Here is a 23,420-nt window from a genome sequence, read left to right as displayed (position 1 = left end):
AATTAATAGAGAGGTTTTACACATATACATGAGATGTATATGATAATTAAATATATACATTAAATTGGGTTAATGTATAAATAGTTATTTAATTATTGTGAAAATTTAAATTAAATAAGTGTTATTCAATTGGGCTAATTAATTAAATAAATGTTATTTAATTAAATGGACTAATTAATTAAATAAGTGTTATTTAATTAATTATGGAAAAGAAAAATATTAGGAAAATGGCTTATTTGTTGGAACAGACTAGAGACAGAAGACCTCCCTATGGGCTTTTGGGAACAGACTGGAGACAGAAGACTCCTAATAGAGAAATGTTGACAATACACAACACCATGTGTTATTGTGCAGAATTTTCTCTAAGCCAAATCCTCTTACTTACCAAAACTCCTTTTCTCCTCTCCTTCTCTCAATAGTTGGATACCACCTATCTTTCAATTGGAATCCCAAAGAATAACGAGGTTACTCTTGTGGTAATGTTTGAGATTGTTCAAGAAGTTATTGTGATCAAGGTCGTTGGGATCTGTTCGTTGGAACTAGAAGAGGATTATTTGTGAATCTATAGAGGTAAGAATCATTCTAATATTTTCTCTAAAGCATGCTAATTTACATGTTTATATTTGGTTCTTAGATTAATGATTATGTTTATATAAAAATAAAATTGTAGGATGTAGTCTGGTAATTCAAAGTCTATGGTGTGCAAATTGAAGAAATTCATCTACGGTCTCAAACAATCCTCTCACCGATGGTATCACAAATTTCATGAAGTGAGGTGTTCTAACAAAACACTTCCGCTACGAGATTCGATCCCTTCAATATACTGGGTAACCCCAGATCCTGAAATGACGTAAACTATCTTTACGATCATTCTATAATTCCAAAGTTTTTTAGAAACACTCTTGGATGGAACACAATTCAAAATATAGGCTGCAGTTTGCACTGCATATCCTAAAATTGAAGGAACTCTAAATATAGAGGACCTATGAGTGGAAGGGGATCGTCCAAACTCCATTATGAAAGAACTCATACATTCACAGTCATACTAAACAGATTATGCATTAATTCATAAATTACAATATGCTTTTGAAAACAAAAGATCAAGAAAACAATATCTTTGAAGAACCTTTCTTCAAGTGTATCCCTCGATCAAACTCGAACACAACGAGCAAGAACTCGAACTCCCTCAAACACCAGCAATGAGTATCATCTCGATCCTCAAACAGATCCAGATACAACCACTAGATTACCTTGATATTCTCGGTGTGAGAGTCCAGGAGTGGTGGGTTCTGGCTTATTTTTAATTGAGGGAAGGACTGGAGTGAAGGAGGAAACGATCGAGTAAACAATGATACAATCGTGTAGAAGATGAATGTCTATTGCATAGACTCGATGCTCGATCTTTTAGTTAAGAGCACTATCATATAGTAAACTTGATCCTATCGTTTAATCATTCGATAGTTAATAGTGTCAGTCAACTGAGATTTTGAAATCAAATTTCCTTTTGTCTCAATTTGCCATAAAACCATACAACTACCCACTAAGGTCGGTTATTGAGAAAAATAAATTTCAATTATCATATAATTAATAAATTATAAATGAATACAATAACTAACTTATCATATTATATTTATAACCTATAGTTTTAATATTGCATCCTATGCAACATATAAACCATAGTTCTTTTTCTATTTTATGACATTTAATATAAATCGTATTTATATTAAATTTAATAACTATGAATCTTATTCATAGAATTTATATTTGAATCATATTAAAATACTAGTTCCTTCAATCAAATAATAATGTATCAAATACATTATATCAATATATCATATATAATCAAATTTCCTTTTGTTAATTTGAACATTTCAAACTAACCCAAAAACTGATTCTCAACTTGAATCCATTAAGCTACCAAGGGGACCTTATGGACCTGTAGCTTGAAGCTCCAACGATACGTGAATAACTGACTAAACTCTTTAATCACATTATCCATCATCCGTTAACTGTCGGTCACTCCACAAAAGACCGACAGCTACACTTTTCGCACTACAGATATATTTCTTTGTCCATTAGATATAACCAATCAAAATACGATGACCCTTCACAAATCGCTCGTAAGTATAGTTGGACCAAATTACCGTTTTGCCCCTGTAGTTACATCTAACTCCTTAAGTACAACTGATTTCTCTAATGAACAGTAGATCATAGTCCCACTATGTCTAAACCCCTATTAGGCGAAGAGAGAGTGTGGTGCCATATTGTTCAAGCCTTGAAATCAGCCCTTAAGGGAGCAATTTATTTACTTACCCTTGCTTCGGGGAAGAAGTGAATTCCATCTTGTGTAGCTGAGTTCCTAGCTCCCCAAACAGAGAAATCTCCAAAATGGTAGGCTTGTTGAGTCAGTGATCTGGCCACTCCCACCCATGCAAATTAAAAAACCGCCCTCATAGGTAGGAATTCACAACTCACTCAGGATTAAGGTCATGTTACCTATGGTCATCTTAGTGAAATAAAAGTCTTAATTATGAACGACATTATATAAAGAGACTAAACATTTCGTGGTCCGGTCTTATACAAACTCCTTTGTATAGAATATCCTCGCTTGGATGTCTAATATATGAATGATCAGGGTCAGATCATTTATAGCACTTTACAACCTCACCTACAAAGCAGACCACACTCGTAGTGTTACCAGGATAAGGTATCCCTCCTTATCCATATACTACAGACCATTTAGGTTATCACATAAGACACGATCCACTTGTATGTCTCCACATACATGTTTAAGTTACAACGATAACCATGGATCTTAGTTTATTGGTTTGTGGTTAATGCAACTGAAATATCAAATATTTCAAAGACTAGAGTGAATAAAATATCATATATTAAAAATCACAAAAATTTTGTTTATACAAATGTTTACAAACTACAGGACCCTACAAGATTTAGGACATCAAATCCAACAAAAACAAGTAAGATTAGGGAACGTAACTCATCATAGATCGAACTATGTTCAACAAGGTTCGGTTTCTCCTTTCTGATACACCATTCCACTGAGGTGTACAAGGTGCCAAGAGTTGGAATAAAATTCCATGTTCCATTAAATAGTCCTGGAATTGTAAACACATATACTCTCCACTTTGATCAAATCGAAGTGTCTTTATTGTTTTACTTAATGTATTTTCAACTGCAGCCTTGTACTTTTTTAATTTTTCAAAGGTTTCAGATTTTTGATGCATTAAGTAAAATACCCATACCTTAAATAATCACCTGTAAAGGTGATGAAATATTTAATGCCTCCTCTTACCTTAACATTCGTAGGACCACAAAGGTCTGAATGTATAAGTTCTAAAGGTTCTTTGGCATGCGACCCTTTCTAGTAAAAGATCTCTTAGTCATTTTGCCTTCGAAGCATGACTCACATACAGGTAGAGAATTTTCTTCGAACTCACTTAAAAGTTTATTATTAACCAACCTCTCAATCCTACTGAGATTTATATGATCTAATCTTAGGTGCTAAAGATGGACATTGTCACACCCCACCCCCAGACCACTTTCTTAGCCTGGGAGAGGGATGCGATTGCAGCAGTTATCAACCCTTGAGCTGACACTTACTGCCTAATGATTCTTGCGGAATAACTCTGATACCATTCTATAACTTATACACAGCGGAATGATTAAGTCAAGAAGATAAACTATAATGGATTAAGTAGGCCTATCTTTTATTACGATAGTGAAATAACGTTTATACAACTTAAGAACTTAACAACAAAGTTTACAACGACAACCGTAAAAACCCATCCGAAGTGTAATTGGGGCACATGGCAGACCTTGACCTTAGCAACACCCTGGAAATCCTCATCTTCCGCTACCTAGGGGGGGGGGGGATTAAGAAAACATTTTGAAGAGTGTGAGCTACTAAGCCCACTGAGTGGTTCTTTTAAGATGAAATTCACTTTGAAAATCATCATTTTTGAGAAATCAATCACATAATAATAATCACAGTGTACCCATGCATGATCATGGATTTATTCATGCAATGATTAACCTTTATTCCAAAATGCTACACGTGGCATGCATATCATATCATCAATCAATGCAATCACCTATGGAAAGCTTCCTATGACCCTAATTCTCGCCAATGTGTACATCGACCATTTTATTTATCCTGCTAGTCATGTAGTCGGTGACGACCAGCGAGAAATATGGTCAAGTACCTAAGCATGATTAGTGGGATAAATAAAATGGTCGATGTGCACATTGGCGGGAATTGGGGTTATAGGAAGCTTTCCCTAGGTGATTGCATTGATTGATGATATGATATGCATGCCATGTGTAGCATTTTGGAATAAAGGTTAATCATTGCATGAATAAATCTATGATCATGCATGGGTACACTGTGATTATTATTATATGATTGATTTCCCAAAAATGATGATTTTCAAAGTGAATTTCATCTTAAAAGAACCACTCACTGGGCTTAGTAGCTCACACTCTTCAAAATGTTTTCTTAACCCCCCCAGGTAGGGGAAGATGAGGAGTTCCAGGGTGCTGCTAAGGTCAAGGTCTGCCATGTGCCCTAATTACACTTCTGGAGGGTTTTTACGGTTGTCATTGTAAACTTTGTTGTTAAGTTCTTAAGTTGTATAAACGTTATTTCACTATCGTAATAAAAGATGGGCTTACTTAATTCGTTATAGTTTATCTCTTTGACTTAATCATTTCGCTGTGTATAAGTTATAGTATGGTATCAGAGTTATTCCACAAGAATCATCAGGTAGTAAGTGTCAGCTCAAGGGTTGATAACTGCTGCAGTCGCATCCCTCTCCCAGGCTAAGAAGGTGGTCTAGGGGCGGGGTGTGACAGGCATTCTCTTTATAGTAAACCTTTTGTCTTTTGTTTTGAGTTACCATGATTTAAAATAATTCAGTATTAAGGAGGGCCTTTGATGCTAATGGCCTTAACACGTAAAGATTACTCTCTAACTTTGCATAACAAATCTCAACATCATTTTTATAAATAAACGCTTTATTCACATTAAAATTCAAAGTGTATGATTGTTCCAATATGCATTTTACAGAAATCAAGTTTCTTTTTAAATAAGAACTACATAAACATTTTAAAATGAAATCTTCTCACTGTCACAACTTTGAAGACGTGCCCAGTTCCTACTCACATCGTCATCTTACCAGTTTTCAACTACTACTAGGAACTAATTCCCTGAAATAAAGAACAAACATGGTTAGTGGCGCCTGAATCAATTATCTATGAAGAATTATCATTCTCTATTATACAAGTTTCCAACACTAATAAATCACATTTACCTTGTTTGGCCTTCTTCTTTTCTGCCAAATATTTGGGACAATTGTTGTTTTAGTGTCCCTCCTAGTTGCAATAGAAACAAATTTCCTTTGCAGCATTGGTATTCTTACACTTTTGGGTAGCAGCAGGGTTAGCTTTTACCTAACTTCCTTTTTTCTTATTCCACTTTGTGGTGTCAGAGGAAGAAGGTGCAGACTTTGTTCCAGAGGTCAAACCTCTATAGAAGTTTTTGGAGGACGAGGTAACATTTGCCTCATCCTTTTGTTCCTTGACTTTCATCAAGGATTAGTATGTTTGCAGCTCATTGAGCAGAGTGATCAGGTTGGAGTCAAGTTTGTTCATAACAACGTGCTATCAAACTATAAGAAACTTTTAGGTACAGTTTCGATGATGAAGCTAACTTGACTGCCTTAATCAATGACAGACCCGTTCATCTCTAATACATTGAAATGGACCATCATGTTTAGAACAATTCCTACTCATATCGTCATCTTACCGATCTTCAGCTGCTACCAGGAACTAATTCCCTGAAATGAAGAATAAACATGGTTAGTGGCACCTGAATCAATTATCTACGCAGAATTATCATTCCCCATTAAACAAGTTTCCAACGCTAGTAAATCACATTTACCTTGTTTGGCCTTCTTCTTTTCTGCCAAATATTTAGGAAAATTGTTGTTCCAGTGTCCCTCCTGGTTGCAATGAAAACAGACTCCCTTTGCAGCTTTGGTATTCTTACACTTTTGGCTAGTAGCGGGGTTAGCTTTTCTCTAACTTCCCTTTTTCTTATTCTATTTTTGGTATCGGTGGAAGAAGGTGCAGACTTTGTTCTAGAGGTCAAACCTCTATAGAACTTTTTGGAGGATTTGGTAACATTTACCTCATCCTTTTGTTCCTTGACTTTCATCAAGGATTTGTATGTCTGTAGCTTATTGAGCGAAGTAGTCAGGTTGAAGTCAAGTTTGTTCATAACAATGTTGCTACGAAACTGTAAGAAACTTTTAGTTACAGTTTCCATGATGAAGCTAACTTGACTGGCCTAATCAATGACAGACCCGTTCATTCCGCTATGTTGAAGTGGACCATCATGTTTAGAACATGTTCACAAACTGATGTCCCTTCTTTCATCCAAGCATTGAAGATATACTTGAGAGCGTCATGCTTGAGTTATGAGGATTGTTGTCCAAATATTCCCCTCAAGGATTCAATGATCTTAAGGGCCATGAGCATGAGTTCATGTTTCTTGGCCAATACTTCAGACAAGCTGGCTAAGATATACGTTCAGGTCTTTTCATTCTCCTTAACCCATCGCTCATATGCCTCCCAAATATTTTAGGCTACAATGGCAGCTGGGACTTGAGGACACGCCTCAACTAGGATGAATCGCAGATCATCATTAATGAGTACAGTGTTAATAGTATGTTTCCAGCTCGTATAGTTATCACCATTTAACTTAACAGTGGAAAGTAGATTTAAAGTAGTGCTCGTCATTATGTAAATGGTGAAACCATACAATTTATTTATATTAGTTATTTGACGTATTACCCAGTTAAACAACCAACCAATTTAGCAAAATTCTAATGTATCCTATGTGACATCTATTTTGCAATGATATTTTAACGGAATAGAGTAAAAGCTGCTATAAAGTGATTAGTTACCCTTCATTGAATTGAGACAATCTCAACTAATAATTACACAAGAATAACTCCTATTCCTGTAATTATTAGTCACCATTGTTTCATCTAGAAAATGTTAACTTGCTTAACATTTTCTGGTAAGTGTAACCTTTCATTTTTCCACCTCGATGAGCCAACCATAGGAAAAAACTGATTGGAGCAAAATCTAAAGCAATCCTATCAATTTATGGAGTTTGAGTAAAAATTCATGAAAATTCCATCCGTAGGGGGATACATGCAAAGGTGTCTCGAGATCGAGCATGGAAGTTTACTTCAAATTAATGAAAGAGATTGTGGGATGTGTTGATACACTTCCTTTTCCTACTTAATATAAACACTCTCTCCATTCACATTGTTATTGATATGTAAACATTACCTATAGGGGGACACAAGAAAATCTACCTCGAGGCCGAACATAGATCTCATGGTGTGAACTTTTAGGGAGAAACATGAAAGAAAAAAATGAAGTATCATATACTCCATTTTTCTCCCACTGGGTGTTTTACCTAGGGTTTATTAACTTAGAAAATTCGGTTAATTAATTTTACTAAGTGTTTGTTAACTTTGCCCAAAGTAACATTTACGTTTGATAGTTTAACAATATTGATTACTATTCATTAAACATTTTAAGAAATTTTAATCATTCAAGGCATTCTTGTAACAAATCTATCTAATTCACCTTCCAGGTCAGTTCTCAGGTAGAGGTTTTTCGTTTTCGTCAGCTTAAATACCCAACCTAGATAGAACTACCCTTAGAAAAAGGTCTCTTATAGATACATTTATTACAAATTTAATCTTTTATTCAATAAATCAATTTAATCCTAAGAAACTGAATTAACAAATTAAACATATTTCTAATCAAATTAGAAAATTGTTAAACACAGGTCTCATATGAAACCAATTATAAACTACTTAAAAACGATTCAACATATATTAGCATGCAATTCCTTTTTCATTACATTATACATAATGATTATATATAAAAGTAATGAAAAATATACATATATCCATACAACTAAACTATATATTATAATAATTATAATATAAATTATGCATGAACATGCTTGATATAGCACACAATCTTACAATATAATATTTATATTAAAAAAAAAATTATGCATGAACATATGCATATCCTATGGTGGAATTTTTTTTTATGAAATACATTGTGACATATATTAAAATAAAAAATCATACATCAAATGCATAAATAAAAGCATTAATTTGGACCAAGATTGGCTTTCTAAACCTTTAGTTAAATTAATATAACAATTATATTAATTTAATTAAACCAAATTACAATTCAAACTAAATAATTATAAAAAAATGAAGATAATCACTTAAACTGAACCACTAGGGAGCCAGACCGTCGGACCGTAAGTTGAACTCTTGAAATGTACGCGCCTCTTCAAATCTAGAGCATCGCAAAGCTCTTCACCAGTGTTGCAATCGCAACGTTGCAATGCTACGGCTAGAATGTTGTGACACTAAGGCTTTTGTCTTGTAGTGTGAGGGCAACGTTGTAATGATTAAGCCCGATGCTATAAGTCAGAATGCTTGTAGTTCTTCGACTGTTCATTTGTTATTCTCCATTCTTACTTCGTTTTCCACCAATTTGAAGCCGAAATGTGATCACAAACGACATGAATATCAAATATAGACTCGATAGCAAACAAATATGCCAAAAACAATACATAAATCAGAATTGTATGGCAAAAATTCTAAAACCAATCTCGGAAACATCAAAATGAGCAAACCACATTCAACATACATCTATGCAGAATAAAAATCCCACCATCATTTTTTTTCATTCGAAAATTAAAATTAGGACAACAACATTTGCTCTGATACCAATTGAAAGGATACGCAAGTATCCATAGCGAAAACAATCGTGTCCTAATTCTAATCTTACATAATATATTGAAAATATAAAGGACAGAAACAAGATATACATAATATAATAAAGATGTTTTCGTATAGAAATCAAAAAGGAAATACAAATCCAAAGATCACATACCTTTGAGACTAACCTATTGACAATTCCTCTCCGAATCTAGAACACAACAAACACTTCAATCGCAAAATCTCAGCAACAAAATTCAAACAAATTAAACACCATCAAGCAGAAATCTCGTTATTCTCAAGGTAGAGAATTGTTGAGAGTTTGTGGTCTTCAAGATTAATTTGAAAAAGGAAATAATATTGATTTGGGAGGGTAAAGAACACACCAAGGACCACCATCCCCTTGTGTTTAATATGTATTTTTATAAATCCAAGAAGAAGATCCATCTTCCTCATCTTTTGCACTTCCATTTCCACATTATAAATGAGAAATATAATGGAGGGAGTTATTCAAAATAACTCTCTCCCTGATAATTGAATAATTAAAAATTTATTTCTGAATTTTCAATTTTCAATTAATTGAATATATATATATATATATTATACTAAAACCATATGTTATATCTAATATAACATATAAGCTCTAGTTTATATTATATCACATATAATATAACCTGAAGTTTAATATTTTCTCACTTAACTTATAACAATTAATATTAATCAAATTCAAATAATTATTTTTTATAATGTATCATATATATTATATAATAACTAATTCTTTTTATTAATTTGAGTAACTCAAAATAATCCAAAACTAAATCAACTCTCATTAATTCCAATTATTTGAGCTAACAAGGAATCCTTATGTACCTATAGATTGAAGCTCCATGATACTTGATTAATCAATTAAACTCTTTAATTGAATTTAACTTTCATTAACTTTCAACCACTCCACTAAAGACCGACAACTATATTCTTCGCACTATAGATGTATTTCTGTGTCTATTGGATATAATCAATACACAGTACATTGATCTTTCAAAAATTGCTCGTAAGTACAACTAGGCCAAAATTACCATTTTACCCCTATAGTTACATATAACTCCTTAAATACCACTGATCCCTTTAATGAACAATAAATTATAGTTCAACTATAACCAAACCCCTCTCAGCCCAAGAGAGGATGGCGCCACATTATTAAAGCTCTGAAATCAACCCTTAAGGGAGCAATTTCTTACTTTCTCTAACTATAGAAAATGAGTGAATTTCTTCTTGTGTAATTGTATTCTTAGCTCCCGATCGGAGGAATCTCCAAAATGGTAGGCATATTGAGTCGACGAAATAAGTCACTCTCACCCATACAGATCAAAGGATCGTCTTCATAGGTATGAGTTCACAATTTACTTAGAATTCAGGTCGGTCAAGTCATCCATGGTCATCTTGGTGAAATGTAAGTCTCTTCTAGTAACGGTATTATGTAGAGAGACTAATCATTTCGTGTTCCATCTTATACAAACTCTTTTGGTAGAATACCTCCGCTCACATGTCTCCACAAGAATAATGAGGATAAGATCATTTGTAGCACTTTACAATAATTGTAACAACTACAAAGCGGGTTGTATTCGTAGTGTCATTAGGATAAGGTACCCAACCTTATCCATCTACTACAGACCGTTTAGGTTATTACTTAAACGTGATCCACCTATATGTTTCTACATACATACTTAAGTTACAAAAGAAAACCCTAGATCATAGTTTATTGATTTTTGTGGGTTAATGCCACTAAATGTCGAATGAAATATCTCTTGTTTTATTAGATAAATAATGTATTTGTACAATATTATTACAAAGTACAAGACTCACGAGATTTAAGGCATCAACCCCAACATAAGTTTACTATCATTCCATTGCTCAGAATCACTTTCTTCTTTCTATCATTTTTTTGAGTGCTCGTAGGTCATTTGTGGGGGACTTTTGGGAATAACCCATATGCACCATAGGTTGAAGGCCTACTAAAGGACATGGGAGTGTACCTTTCACTTGTCCCACATTGAAGAATTAAGGAATGGGTAGAAGATATATATAGAAGACCACTTCTATAGATTTGCAAATGTGGAAAGAGTAAGAGTAAAGACCCTTTCTCCACACGTGTGCTACCGCCGTTCATCCGATCGGATGGACAAAGAAATAGTTTGATTTCTTGTGTTTTAAATTTTTTTTACAAAATCTTAAACATCTAAAAATGTTTAGGGTTTTTTCTGGTGCAATTATTTTTCTATTCATTTCGTTGAGCTTCTTCTTCTTCTTCATAGCTTTACAAAACTAGAGCTCTCATATATGAAAAATAAGCTTTTGCATCCTTGTTTCGGCTTCCTTTCTTCTTCTCTAATTCTAAGAAAACCAAGCTTCTCTCATTATGATTCCAACCCTCCATTTGATGATTGCACGTCTGAAGGGGGGAGTTGTGTTAACCTTGGGAAGCAACCTTCAAGAATGATTAATACCACATTAATGTCGAATTTACTTTCAATGCAGTGATTTCCACGACGCAACAATTAGCTTTCAGATCTAATGACGAAAAACGAAACTAGTAACATTATATCTTCCATAAAAAATGTGGTGGTTGATAATAATTTTTGGATGATCTAAAGATTGGTTTTGAGTAGAGATGTTCATGTTTTACAATAGGAATAAGGCCCTGCGATACGCTCATGCAAATGGGGCAAGAATTCCTCATTTAGGCTAGAATTAGGGGAAGGAATGATGGAAAAATCTCCGTAACTAAAAGAAGACGGGGATGGGGATTGTTTCCCACCCTCACCCATACTTGTTTGTCCTTTTAATTTATTGTTATCATTATCGTTATGTTGTTATTATTATATAAATATTATATTAAACAAGTTTTATTGTTTAATAAATAAAATAATTGATATGTTTGAAATGAATATTTTAGATTTAGATTATATAGATGGATAAATTGATATGCAATTCATGCTACTAGTTCTAAGTAATTCTCTCTTTAATTCAAACGGTCCAAGTAGAATTATTCATCAAAATAAAAAAGAATTAGTGAAAAATTAAATGTTTGATTAAAACTTTTTAATTGAATTTATATACGTTCATAAGTTTCTTTTCTTTTTTTTTTTTTAACAAAATGAGAAATAATTCACTCTAGGAAATCCAATCTCTCGTGAATTCTTTGTGGGGAATTCCCTCCATTTCCACAAAATTAAATGGAGAATTTCGCGAACATGTTGAATGAAATGGAGAGTAGAGACAAAGACAAAAAAGTCATCTCTTGCCTTGCCCCTTGAACATCTCTAGTTTTGAGGAAATTGTGTCAACACTCTAAATAAAATAGCCTTAAATGTGTTTTGAAAGGAGCTTAAAGTACGTCACAATATAAAATAACCTTAAATCTTAATTCAACACTCTAAATCAGTCTCTACTATAAACAAAAAAGTCACTTAAAGTTTTAACTGATCTTGGACACCTTAAACGGGTACGAACATGTACTTGAATACTTGTTGGAGAAATATCCAATTAGGTCTGATATCAGTCCAACATTACGAAGAGAGAAGTGTTAAAGATTAGAATCTAAGTACAATACGTAAAACTATTTGAAAGGAGTCTAGAGAACTTTCAGCTATTAGAATGAACGAATGACTTAATGAAATTTCTCTTTCAAATTTGAACGAAGTAAATTTCAGCTACTTTGTCATATTCGTCAGATAGAACTACAAAGCCTCTATATAACCTATAAATTATGTAAGGACAACAATATTAGAACGAAAAGCAAATAATGGCATAGCCCTCAATGTCATTTGAAAAAGAAAAAAATATAACAAGAACCCATCAAGTTCCTAATACTTAAAACAATAAAAACAATTCAAGAGAAAATTTCATTAATTAAGGTAAAGAAACAATTTCCACTTGGTAATGTAAATAAATGGCTAAAGCCTCACTTGGAAACTAAAACTTCCTCTAGGAAACAAAATAGAAAACATCATCCACTATACTCTACGAAACAAAATAAGAAAAACATCATCCACCTTAACAAGTAGCTTATGAGACTCTGATTAAAGACACTAAATAAAGAGTTACAAAATGAATAAATCAAACTCAACCAATTGATACTTTTATAACAACACTTTAGTATGCCGATCACTACCATATCACCACAAGAGTACAACATACAATTCAAGAACGTTGATAATTTTAAAACATAACCATTTGGTAATTAAAACATACAAAATGCTAGCACACAATAAACCTACCTAACAAGTAGAATTATACTTACTAAAATTGTTTCTAAAAGAATCCAATTACTCCTAAACAACAAGAATAAGATTTTAGAGTCCAACTTGGTTCCAAAATTTAGACTCTAAAATCTTAACCAATGTACAACAATATTCAAGGACCAAAAATGATTTTTAGTATTTGAAAAATGAATGGATAAATAAAATACAATAGTATCTTTATTTGAATAAATTATTTTGAGAGACCATGGTGTAGAACTTAAATAATTTAGGGACTGAATTGAAAATCTAACAAGAAAATAAATATTTTAAAAATATATTATATATTTGTTCTGAAAGTCATGTATTCAAATTTATACGGTAGATAGTTGGTTGGGTTTGACCTTTAAAGAAAAAATACTTCATATGATTAAAATTTATAATATAGGAATAATCTTAATTATTATATATATATAATAAATCGATGAAGCGTTTGTAGTCCAACGGTTAGGATAATTGCCTTCCAAGCAATAGACTCGGGTTCGACTCCCGGCAAACGCACTTTTCTATTTATATATATTTTTTTCCCAGTTCAGTTTAATTTTATGTTTGTACTTTGATTAACATATGAACACATCTCCTTTCTCCTAAGCACACTAATTTCTTCTAATGCATATGACTTTAAACGAAAAATAATAGGTTAAATTTGGATGCCCATTTCTCGATGGTGTTCAAAGACCCATCAAAAGATATTGGATAAGTTTAAAGTTGTGTTAGAGATTAATTTAAAGGATGAGGTAGTAGAACCGATTGTTTATTTTGTTTTAGGTAATATAGGATTGCTTTCATTGCAAGTGTCAAATGCGGGTATATTTAAGTTTTGGTATAAGTTAATATATTTATGAGCTTAGATTTAGAGGGTAGGTGTGGGATGATTGCTTTGTTCATTTATTTGTTACAATGATCCTATGATTGATTCAAGTTTTAGGGAATTGTTATGTTTATAAATGTTAAAAGGAAAAGTTTATGTTTATGTTTAAGTTGTTTTGTTCGAGAAGTTTAACTAATTTGAGTTTTGAATGTTGCGTTGGATTTTGCATGCTTTATCACTTACTTGGTCTTTCATAAGCTTAATTTTGATAGATACTGAACCTAATTAAATATAGCCTTTATTAGGTATTTTGAGATGATGCAGAAACAAAAGAGTGTTATCAAGCTACGAGATAATTAAGGTGTGTGTTAGAGGCATTGGATCTCCAGATCGTATTTCCATAATGTTATGATATTGTCTACTGTTGACATAAACTCTCATGGTATTGCTTTTTGTTTTGACCCAAAAGATCTCATACCATTGGAGATAGATGTTCTCCCTTATATACCCATGACAATCCCTTTATCTAGCCAATGCCGAACTTTGATTGAATCTCAATAGGATCCATTACGACCAACTTACTTTTGTAATTTTATTATTTTTTTGTTGTCTTACTTTCATATGTACACATAAATATTATGACAAATTTTGGTTTGATTGAGATTTATATAATATATTTCACGTATTATTTTTGTGATTTAAATGAGATTTAGGTACACACCCACACAAATAGGCGCACAAATAGGCACAATGACAGATAAACTTTCTTCCAACAATATGTAGATATCATTGGGAGAAGTAACTATTCAGAAGTATGTCTCAAAGCCTCGTACTTAATATGTTATTTGAAAGAATGGTTGACTATTTTATATATGCAATTATCCATTAAAGAAAGATCCAAGGTTATTTTATGGAACTTAAACATGTATATAGTTGACATATATTGGTGCATCATGTTTAAGTAATAACCTAAATGATCTGTAATATATGGATAAGGTTGGGTGTCTTATCCTAGTGACCCTACAGATACGGTCCACTTTGTAATTGTTACAAAAGTTGTAAAGTGTCACAAAAGACTTGATTCTAATTGTTCATATGGAGAAATGCGAGTGAGGGTATCCTATACAAAGAGTTTGTATAAGATCAGACTGTGAAATGATTAATTTCTCTTTATAACAGCATTGACTGAAGAGATTAACATCTCATAAAATGACCATTAGTGACTCGACCTTAATCATGAGTGAGTTATGAACTCCAGTCTATGAGAGCAGATTTGTATGGGTAAGAGTGACCCGATTTAACTTAATATGCCTACCCTTTTAGAGATTTATTCGAGTAGGAAGCTGGGAACATAGCTATACAAGATGAAATTCACTCATTCTTGTGAATTGGACCATTAGTTATGAACTTCAGGGCCTCAATATGCTTACCATTTTGAACAATGGTCCATTAACATGTCTATGAACATAGTTCATAAACTGAATTCAACAGGAGATCATAGACAAGAGTTTATGACTCAATATGTCTACCATTTTAAAGTATCTTTCAATTCATGTTAAACTTCAAGATCGATTGGACCATTAGCCAATTTTGAGTACAGATTAGAGCCTCCATTGTTTATGGAGCCAATGAACAATGTGATGAATCAACAACACGTCCTCCTGTACTAAAAACTTACTCAAACGTTACAATAGATAGTGTAATTTCCAAAATATTACTAGCCATACGGCTAAGAACTTCAAACCGATGACTGTTTATCTTCCACCACTGAAGTATGTCAATATCACCTTCATTCTTAACAATGAATTCCAACGAATAGATATCAATCTCTTACCCTATGCGAAAGGTGTAGTCTCATCACCTTCAAAATCAACATCAGTATCATAGACAAAGTCTTCACCCAGCTTTTCAGTTACAACACAATCAATAATGGCATCTAAAGCCGAGACAATTGGTGTATAAGTACTATTACCGTTAGGCTCATTTCTATTCTAAGTACTTAAATACTCATGAAAGAGACATCTACAACATTGCTCCACTACATTTCCCATAGATTTGACAACCTTTGGCCCAAAAAATTTTTTAAGACAAAAAGATATAAACAATAGCATTTTTCGAAGATCCAACACAATAGTAATATACAACAATAAATTATTTTTTCATTGTTTCCCTAATACTTCGTAAATTTTTCCTTCATGAATTGGCCATTTCAACTAGCATTGCATTTGCACTACCAGAATTTAAATGTATACAATTCTAAACAATTGTAATATGATGAAAAACCATATTCGACGTGGTGTACAATAAGCCTAAAATTTTCACACATCATAAAAGACTTTTAAAAACCTAATCAACATCTTAGCATTTGTCCAATCTTTCTTATTTGGTGATATATCGTGTCTATAAGAAGTATATTCATCTTCTAATCTATCAAAGCCTTTTCAATCTTAACAACTGCCTCAAGCATGTGGAGTTCCATCTAGTGGGAACATCAAGATGCACATAACTCTTACAAAAAAAAAAAAAAAAAAAATTGATTTTAGTGCACTTTTTAAATTTTAAAAACGTGCAGGAGAAAATCTTATAAATCTTACAACATATTGAGTCCTATTAATGCAATCATTATGTTCCTTAAAAGCATCACATACTATATGATTTAATATATGGGGCACAACAACGAACATGCAGAAATTCCCCATTAAACAATAATCCCTTATTGAATCTTTTCAGAAGATAAGCAATTGCAATGTCATTTGAACTTGCATTATCAACCATCAAAGTTATTACCTTTTCAATGCCTCAATACTTCACATTCTTTTCAATGGTTTTACTAATAGTATCACCTTCATGATTCTTAATTGGACAAAAACTAAGTATCTTTTTATGTAATCTCCGATAAAAATATATGAAATGGACAATTAGTACCATGTAATTTATATTTTGTCCCAACGTCCAACAATCCATAGTGAGAAAGACTCTATACTTCTTCTTCTCAAACATGTCTTTCAAACTCTGTTTCTCATTAACATAAAACTTAAGTACATCTCTAGCCATAGTAAACCGAGACCGAAAAACAAATCTAGGTTGACTTGCACATGTTAATCTATCAACAAATTTCTTAAGTTCTTTACCCTCCACAAACATAAATGGCAATTTGTCTACAATTATCATTTCAACCAAAGCTTCCCGACAAATATTTGAACTATATGACTTACATACAAGTTGTGAAATATTATCCCCAACATTGTCTTTATCTTTACATTTGAAAGCTAATGTCATTTGGGTTGGACCTCTATTCTTCTAGTAGGGGTAATTTTTAAAATTTTTCAAATGATTCTTCGTAGTCCCAGTACCATTACATTTAAAATGACATGCATAGACTACTCCACAATATTTACATTGAGCATGAGGGTCTTTAGGATCATCTTTTAGCCTCTTAAAATGATCTCAAACTATGGATTATTTCATATTCTTCCTTCTTTTCGGTGGATTTAGAACATCTGATGTCTCATCTGAATCAACATCAACGGTATTTTTATTGGCATTTGTATCTGCATCTCGTACATTTTTTGAAGTATCAGTTCCATCAAACTCTATAACCGTTAAATCCATTCAAGTCTACGAATTCAAAATGCCAGTAATCAAAATTAAACCATCCAAATATATATGCATCAAGTAATAAAAACTGAAGACTCAACGATGTGAATTTGCCTCCATAGAGCACGAGTAAGGCAACAACAAAGATCTGAGATCATTTATAGAAATGATTGAGCACGTGAAACATAATTTTGTGGGAAAACATGCCCTCACATTTTATGTAATATGATATGAGATTGTATTAATAAGCACAAGCAGTAGGGACTAGGGAGGTTCAAACAAATTGAACTTCATAAATACATAGAATAAGAAAACATAAATCTCAGTCATTCTTCTTCACTTTACACCCTCCACTCAATCATCTGTGGTATGGTGTGGTAAATAATTGATGTAAATCTCACAACCTAAATGGAAAAACAACATTAAATTTCAAAATCCCATTTGGAAGAAACATTCAGAAGTAAAACGGAAAATAATAATGAAATCCTTTATTTTTAATGACAGACTAAGATATATGCCATAGCCAAAATTGCTTCAACAAAAACAAAGTTCCATAAATCAGAACAAAGTAAGGAAAGGAGAAGATTGAACCCATGAGATTGAAACCACTGTCATAAAAAAGGTAAGTTAAGACAAAATCCTTGTAAATTGTAGAAAATTAAACACGTTTTAATTAGACGTGTTATAGATGAATTAATTCATGAGAGTTGGGAAATTAAATGATTACAGTTAATTAAGTTAATGTAAGAGTCTTATATATTTAAGTATGAGAGTTTCATGAATTAAAGAATTGGAGTTAATATGGGTTTTTATGTATTTAAGTATGAGAGTTATTTACCCATGAGAATCCTATAAGTAGGATTGTAAAGCATCCAAGTGCGTAGAGAAGAATACACAAAAAGTCAAGTTTGAAGAGTCTTTCAAATAAAAGTGAAATTGTTTTCTCTCAAATATTCCTTTGTCAGTTACTTATTTGTGAGTATTCATCACACGCTTCCAACAAAGTGATATCAGAACTTGAGTTTCGGAGTTTGCAAAACAAGAATTGTTTTTGCAAATGACAAATGACAATTTGGTTCCCTTCTAAGTACCTCAACTGACGGAAGAAAATTATAGCAGTTGGTATATTTGTATGAAAGCTCTACTTGGTTCATAAGATGTATGAGACATTGTTAATAATGGTTATGAAGAATCAGAAAGTGATACGACTTTAAATCAAGGTCAACAAGAAGCTTTGCAAAATACGAGAAAGAAAGACCAAAAGACTCTCACCACGATTCATCAAGCCATTGACAATCCAAATTTTGTGAAGATTTTTGGAGCAACTATTGCACATCAAGCATGAAAAATTTTGGAGAATACTTACAAAGGAGTAGATCGAGTCAAGAAGGTTCGCCTTAAAAAATTGAAAAGTGAATATTGAGAGGTGATTATGAATCACTACATATGAAGGAGTCTAAAATGATTTTAGATTATACTTCAAAATTGCTAGCAATAGTAAATGAAATGAAAATATATGGTGAAACAATAAATAATGAACAAGTGGTAGAAAAGATACTTCACTTATTGGATGAAAAGTTCAATTTCATCGTTGTAGCTATTGAAGAATCAAATAATTTGAGTATAGTGTTCGTTGATCAACTTATGGGTTCTTTACAAGCCCATAAAGAGAAGCTTCTCAAGAATAAACAAACAATTGAGCAACCATTTTAGTCAAACTTGCATTTGAGAGATAAAGAAGATAGCCAAAAAAAAAAAAAAGGCAATCGAGGTCGAGAACGTGGTAATAATTGTGGACATAGTGATTTTAATGGTTGAGACCAAGAAAACCACGGTCAAAGAAAATATGATGAGAGCAATCCAAACTCAAATTTATCAAGAGGTCATGGAAGACAAAATTATTCGAGGTCAAATAGAGAAAGATTAAATAATGAAATGAGGTATGATAAAAGATAGGTTGAATGTTATAATTGTCATAAATTTGGCCATTATTCTTGGAAATGCTAAAATAAAGTGGAAGAAAATGCAAATTATGCTAAGAAAGATGAAGAAAGTGGCGAGTTGTTATACAGAAGATGAAAATAACTTCATTCAGTTACAGAATTAGTTACAAATCAAGCTACCTTTAAATACTTTGTATAACTAATTTGTACAGAGAAAGAGCATATTGTAATTGAGTGACTACACTTATCTTGAAGCAATCTTGAATAAAAACTCCCGTCAGCTTCTCCATGGACGTAGGCCTCCCTTGGCCGAACCACGTAAAACTATCGTGTTCTTCTTCTTCTCATCATCTTCCTCTATCGTATACCTTTGACCTACCAATCGTGTAGCTTTTAACCAACGATCGTTTACTTCTACAAGTCTCATCGTGTAAACAACCATCGATTAAACCACCTCGTCTAGACAATCTTCAGTAAAGCCTTCATCGTCTAGATGACTTGTGCCTTATCGTCTAGACGACCCCAGCTTACCTCCCATCGCTTAGACGACTGAAGACTCATCGCCTCTGCGATTTCCGGTAGCCTCCTGACGATTCTCTCTTTTCTTTTCTCTCGTTCTTTCTCTGCAAAAAGAAAAGAAAATATTAGTTGTTTGAAGTGCATTACCAGCAGAAAAGTGAAGCTCTAATCTCAACCATCAAAGTGTAAGGTCGAGATCCTTCATCACACGGATTGTGCTTTCAGCACGTTGTTTTGTGTTTGTATGAAGAAATAAGGGGGTTTTTGGTATACGTTTAAGGGCTATCGTATTCTAAAAGCCCAATAGAGTTAGTAAATCATTTTCCTTTAGCTCGTTTTCCGCAACTCAAGCCCAACAAGTGATATCAGAACCTGCAAAAAAGCTTCAAGATTAGTTAAAATTCAAAGAAGCAATAATCTTAGAGTCTTTCAGTTGAGTTTCAAATAAAAAAATGGCAGTTGCAAGGTATGACAATCGAGAAATTTGATGGAAAAGGTGACATTGGTTTGTGGAAGGCCAAAATTAAGGCTATCTTGGGACAGCAGAGGGCACACAAGGCCCTAGATGATCCAGCAAAGCTGCCAAGCACAACAATAGAAGAAGAGAAAGAAAATATGGAGCTAATTGCTCATGGAACACTAATTTTAAACTTGTCAGATAATGTCCTACGGCAAGTAATTGATCAGGAGACAGCTTTCAAGATGTGGAGCAAATTAAATGAGCTATATGAGACAAGAAATTTGCCCAATAAACTTTTCCTAAGGGAAAGGTTCTTTACATTCAAAATGAGTGCATCAAAGTCTTTAACAGAGAACCTAGATGATTTCAAGAGAATTACTACTGAGTTTAAGACTCAAGGAGAAGAAATTGGGGTAGACAATGAAGCATTCGTGCTTCTTAACTCATTGCCTGAATCCTACAGAGAAGTGAAGACAGCCCTAAAATATGGGAGAGATTCCATTATTACTGATATCATAATTTCTACTCTTAAGATCAGAGAAATGGAGTTCATTACAAGCAAAGAAGACAAGCCTAGTGCAGAAGGCTTGTTTGTTAAAGGGAAGTCAAAACAGAACAAAAAAGAAAAAGGAAAACAGAGCTCAAATGATGAAGGAGGAAAGGAGAAGTCCAAGGTCAGATGCAAATATTGTAAAAAAACATGGACATTTAATCAAAGATTGCAGAACATTGAAGTGGGAAAATGAGCAAAAAAATAAGCAATCTCAGCCACAACCCAAAGTCCAACCAAATCAGTCAGGTGAAGCCTCAGTTTGGGAGGACTCTTACTTTTATTCTGATGTTTTGGCTACATCTAATTGCAGGGCAGAAGAAGAAGCAAATAAGAACCTAGATTGGGTTCTAGATTCAGGATATTCATTCAACATGACACCTCACAAAGGCTGGTTTAGTACTTATAGAGAATTTGATGGTGGATCAGTCTACATGGGAAACAATAACTCATGTCCAGTGGTTGGGATTGGTTCAGTGTCATTGAAACTAGAAGATGGAACAGTCAAACTCTTAAGAAATGTCAGACATGTGCCTAAGCTGAAGAGAAATCTAATTTCGCTAGGCATGCTTGATTCTATTGGCTATGAATACAGAGACAAGGAAGGTTACTGTGAAGTTTTGAATAACAGTAAGCCTATCCTTAGAGGGTTGAAGATAAATGGAGTGTATGTAGTGCAAGGAGTTCATCAGGTACACTCAACTTTGATTGTGTCTCAAAATTAGCCTATTGAAGGAGATCTATGGCACAAGAGACTCTCACACATTAGTACCAAAGGTCTACAACCTCTAGCCAACCAAGGTATTCTACCTAAGAGAGTTCCTCAGAGCCTATCCTTTTGTGAACATTGTGTAATAGGGAAGGCTACTAGGCAGAGCTTTATGAAGGCTCAACACACAACCAAGGCCATCCTTGACTATATGCATTCAGACCTATGGGGTCCTTCATCTTTTCAATCATTAAATGGTGCCAGGTATTTCCTAACTTTTGTTGATGATTACTCAAGAAAGAGCTGGATCTATTTCCTTAAATCTAAGGATTTAGTTTTTGAAAAATTTAAAGAATGGAAGGTCATGGTTGAAAAAATGTCTAACTGTCAGATTAAGTGTCTTAGAATAGATAATGGGCTTGAATATTGTGCAGAAGAGTTCAATGTTTATTGCAGACAACATGGTATATCTAGACACAAGATAGCTAGGTATACACCTCAGCAAAATGGGGTAGTAGAGAGGTTGAATAGAACAATAATGGAGAAGGTGAGAAGCCTACTATCTGATGCTATACTACCTGAGAAATTTTAGGCGAAGGCAGCTTCATATACAGTTTATATACTGAATAGATGCCCTCATGCATCTCTTAACCTTCTAACCCCTGAAGAAAGATGGACCAAACAACCACTTAACCTGAATAACCTAAGGGTGTTTAGTTACACTGGCTTTGTTCATCAGAGTAAAGGAAAACTAGCTGCCAGAGCTGTGAAGTATATGTTTTTGGGCTTCACAGAAGGTGTTAAGGGGTTTAGAATGTGACACTCTATTGAGAAAAGATGCATAACTAGTAGAGATGTGATTTTCAGGGAAGATGAGATGTATATGTAGAAAACTAACCCTAATGTTTCAATACCTCAAGAGAAGAGTGATACAATTGAGGTGGAACAAGTTTTAGTTCCTACTTTTGATCCTTCAAACTTCGAATCATACTTTGATCAACTACCTCATCTAGAAGAAGAAGTAGAAGATGCTACTATTGATACTGAGCAAGAAAAACCAGAGTCGAGAAGTTACAGCCCAGCTAGAGATAGGCAGAGAAGAAACATTGTCCCACCATCAAGATATGAAGACTACTTAGCTTTGAATGCTTCTGATTTAACTAATGATGCAGAACCCTCAACCTTTGAGGAAGCAGTGCGTTGTTCTAAAGCTAAGATGGGGATAGAAGCTATGAATGAAGAGATTGATTCACTGGTGAGAAATAACACATGGGAGTTGCCATCTTTGCCTAAAGAATGCAAACCAATTGTATCTAAATGGATGTACAAGTTGAAGGAAGGTTTTTCTAATGATGAAATACCTAGATTTAAAGCTAGGTTGGTTGCTAAGGGCTTTACACAAAGGCCAGGTGTCGATTTTAATGAGATTTTTTCTCCAATGGTAAAACAGACTTCTATCAGATTATTATTATCGATTGTGGCTTAAAATAACCTAGAGCTAGAGCAACTAGATGTCAAAACAGCTTTTCTACATGGCTTTCTAGAGAAAGTTATCTACATGAGCCAACCGAAGAGGTATGAGGTCGAAGGGAAGGAAGATTATGTGTGTCTACTGAAAAAATCTATCTATGGCCTCAAACAGTCCGTAAGATGCTGGAACAGAAGGTTTAGTGATTTTGTTCAGAAG

General features: G+C 33.4%; 1 non-coding gene across 1 annotated transcript; it reads left to right on the top strand.

Moving 5' to 3' along the window:
- The first annotated feature begins 13,573 nt into the window (after window positions 1–13,573).
- Window positions 13,574–13,645, top strand: TRNAG-UCC (transfer RNA glycine (anticodon UCC)). The gene has a single exon. It is a non-coding gene; the product is annotated as a tRNA-Gly (tRNA).
- The last annotated feature ends 9,775 nt before the right edge of the window (window positions 13,646–23,420 follow it).

The sequence above is a fragment of the Benincasa hispida genome, chromosome 2 (genome assembly GCF_027475165.1).
Source record: "Benincasa hispida cultivar pf3 chromosome 2, pf3_genome.v1.1, whole genome shotgun sequence".
Lineage (NCBI taxonomy): Eukaryota > Viridiplantae > Streptophyta > Magnoliopsida > Cucurbitales > Cucurbitaceae > Benincasa > Benincasa hispida.
Note: the sequence above shows the minus strand (reverse complement) of the source record. Positions and strands in the feature narration are given on the sequence as shown.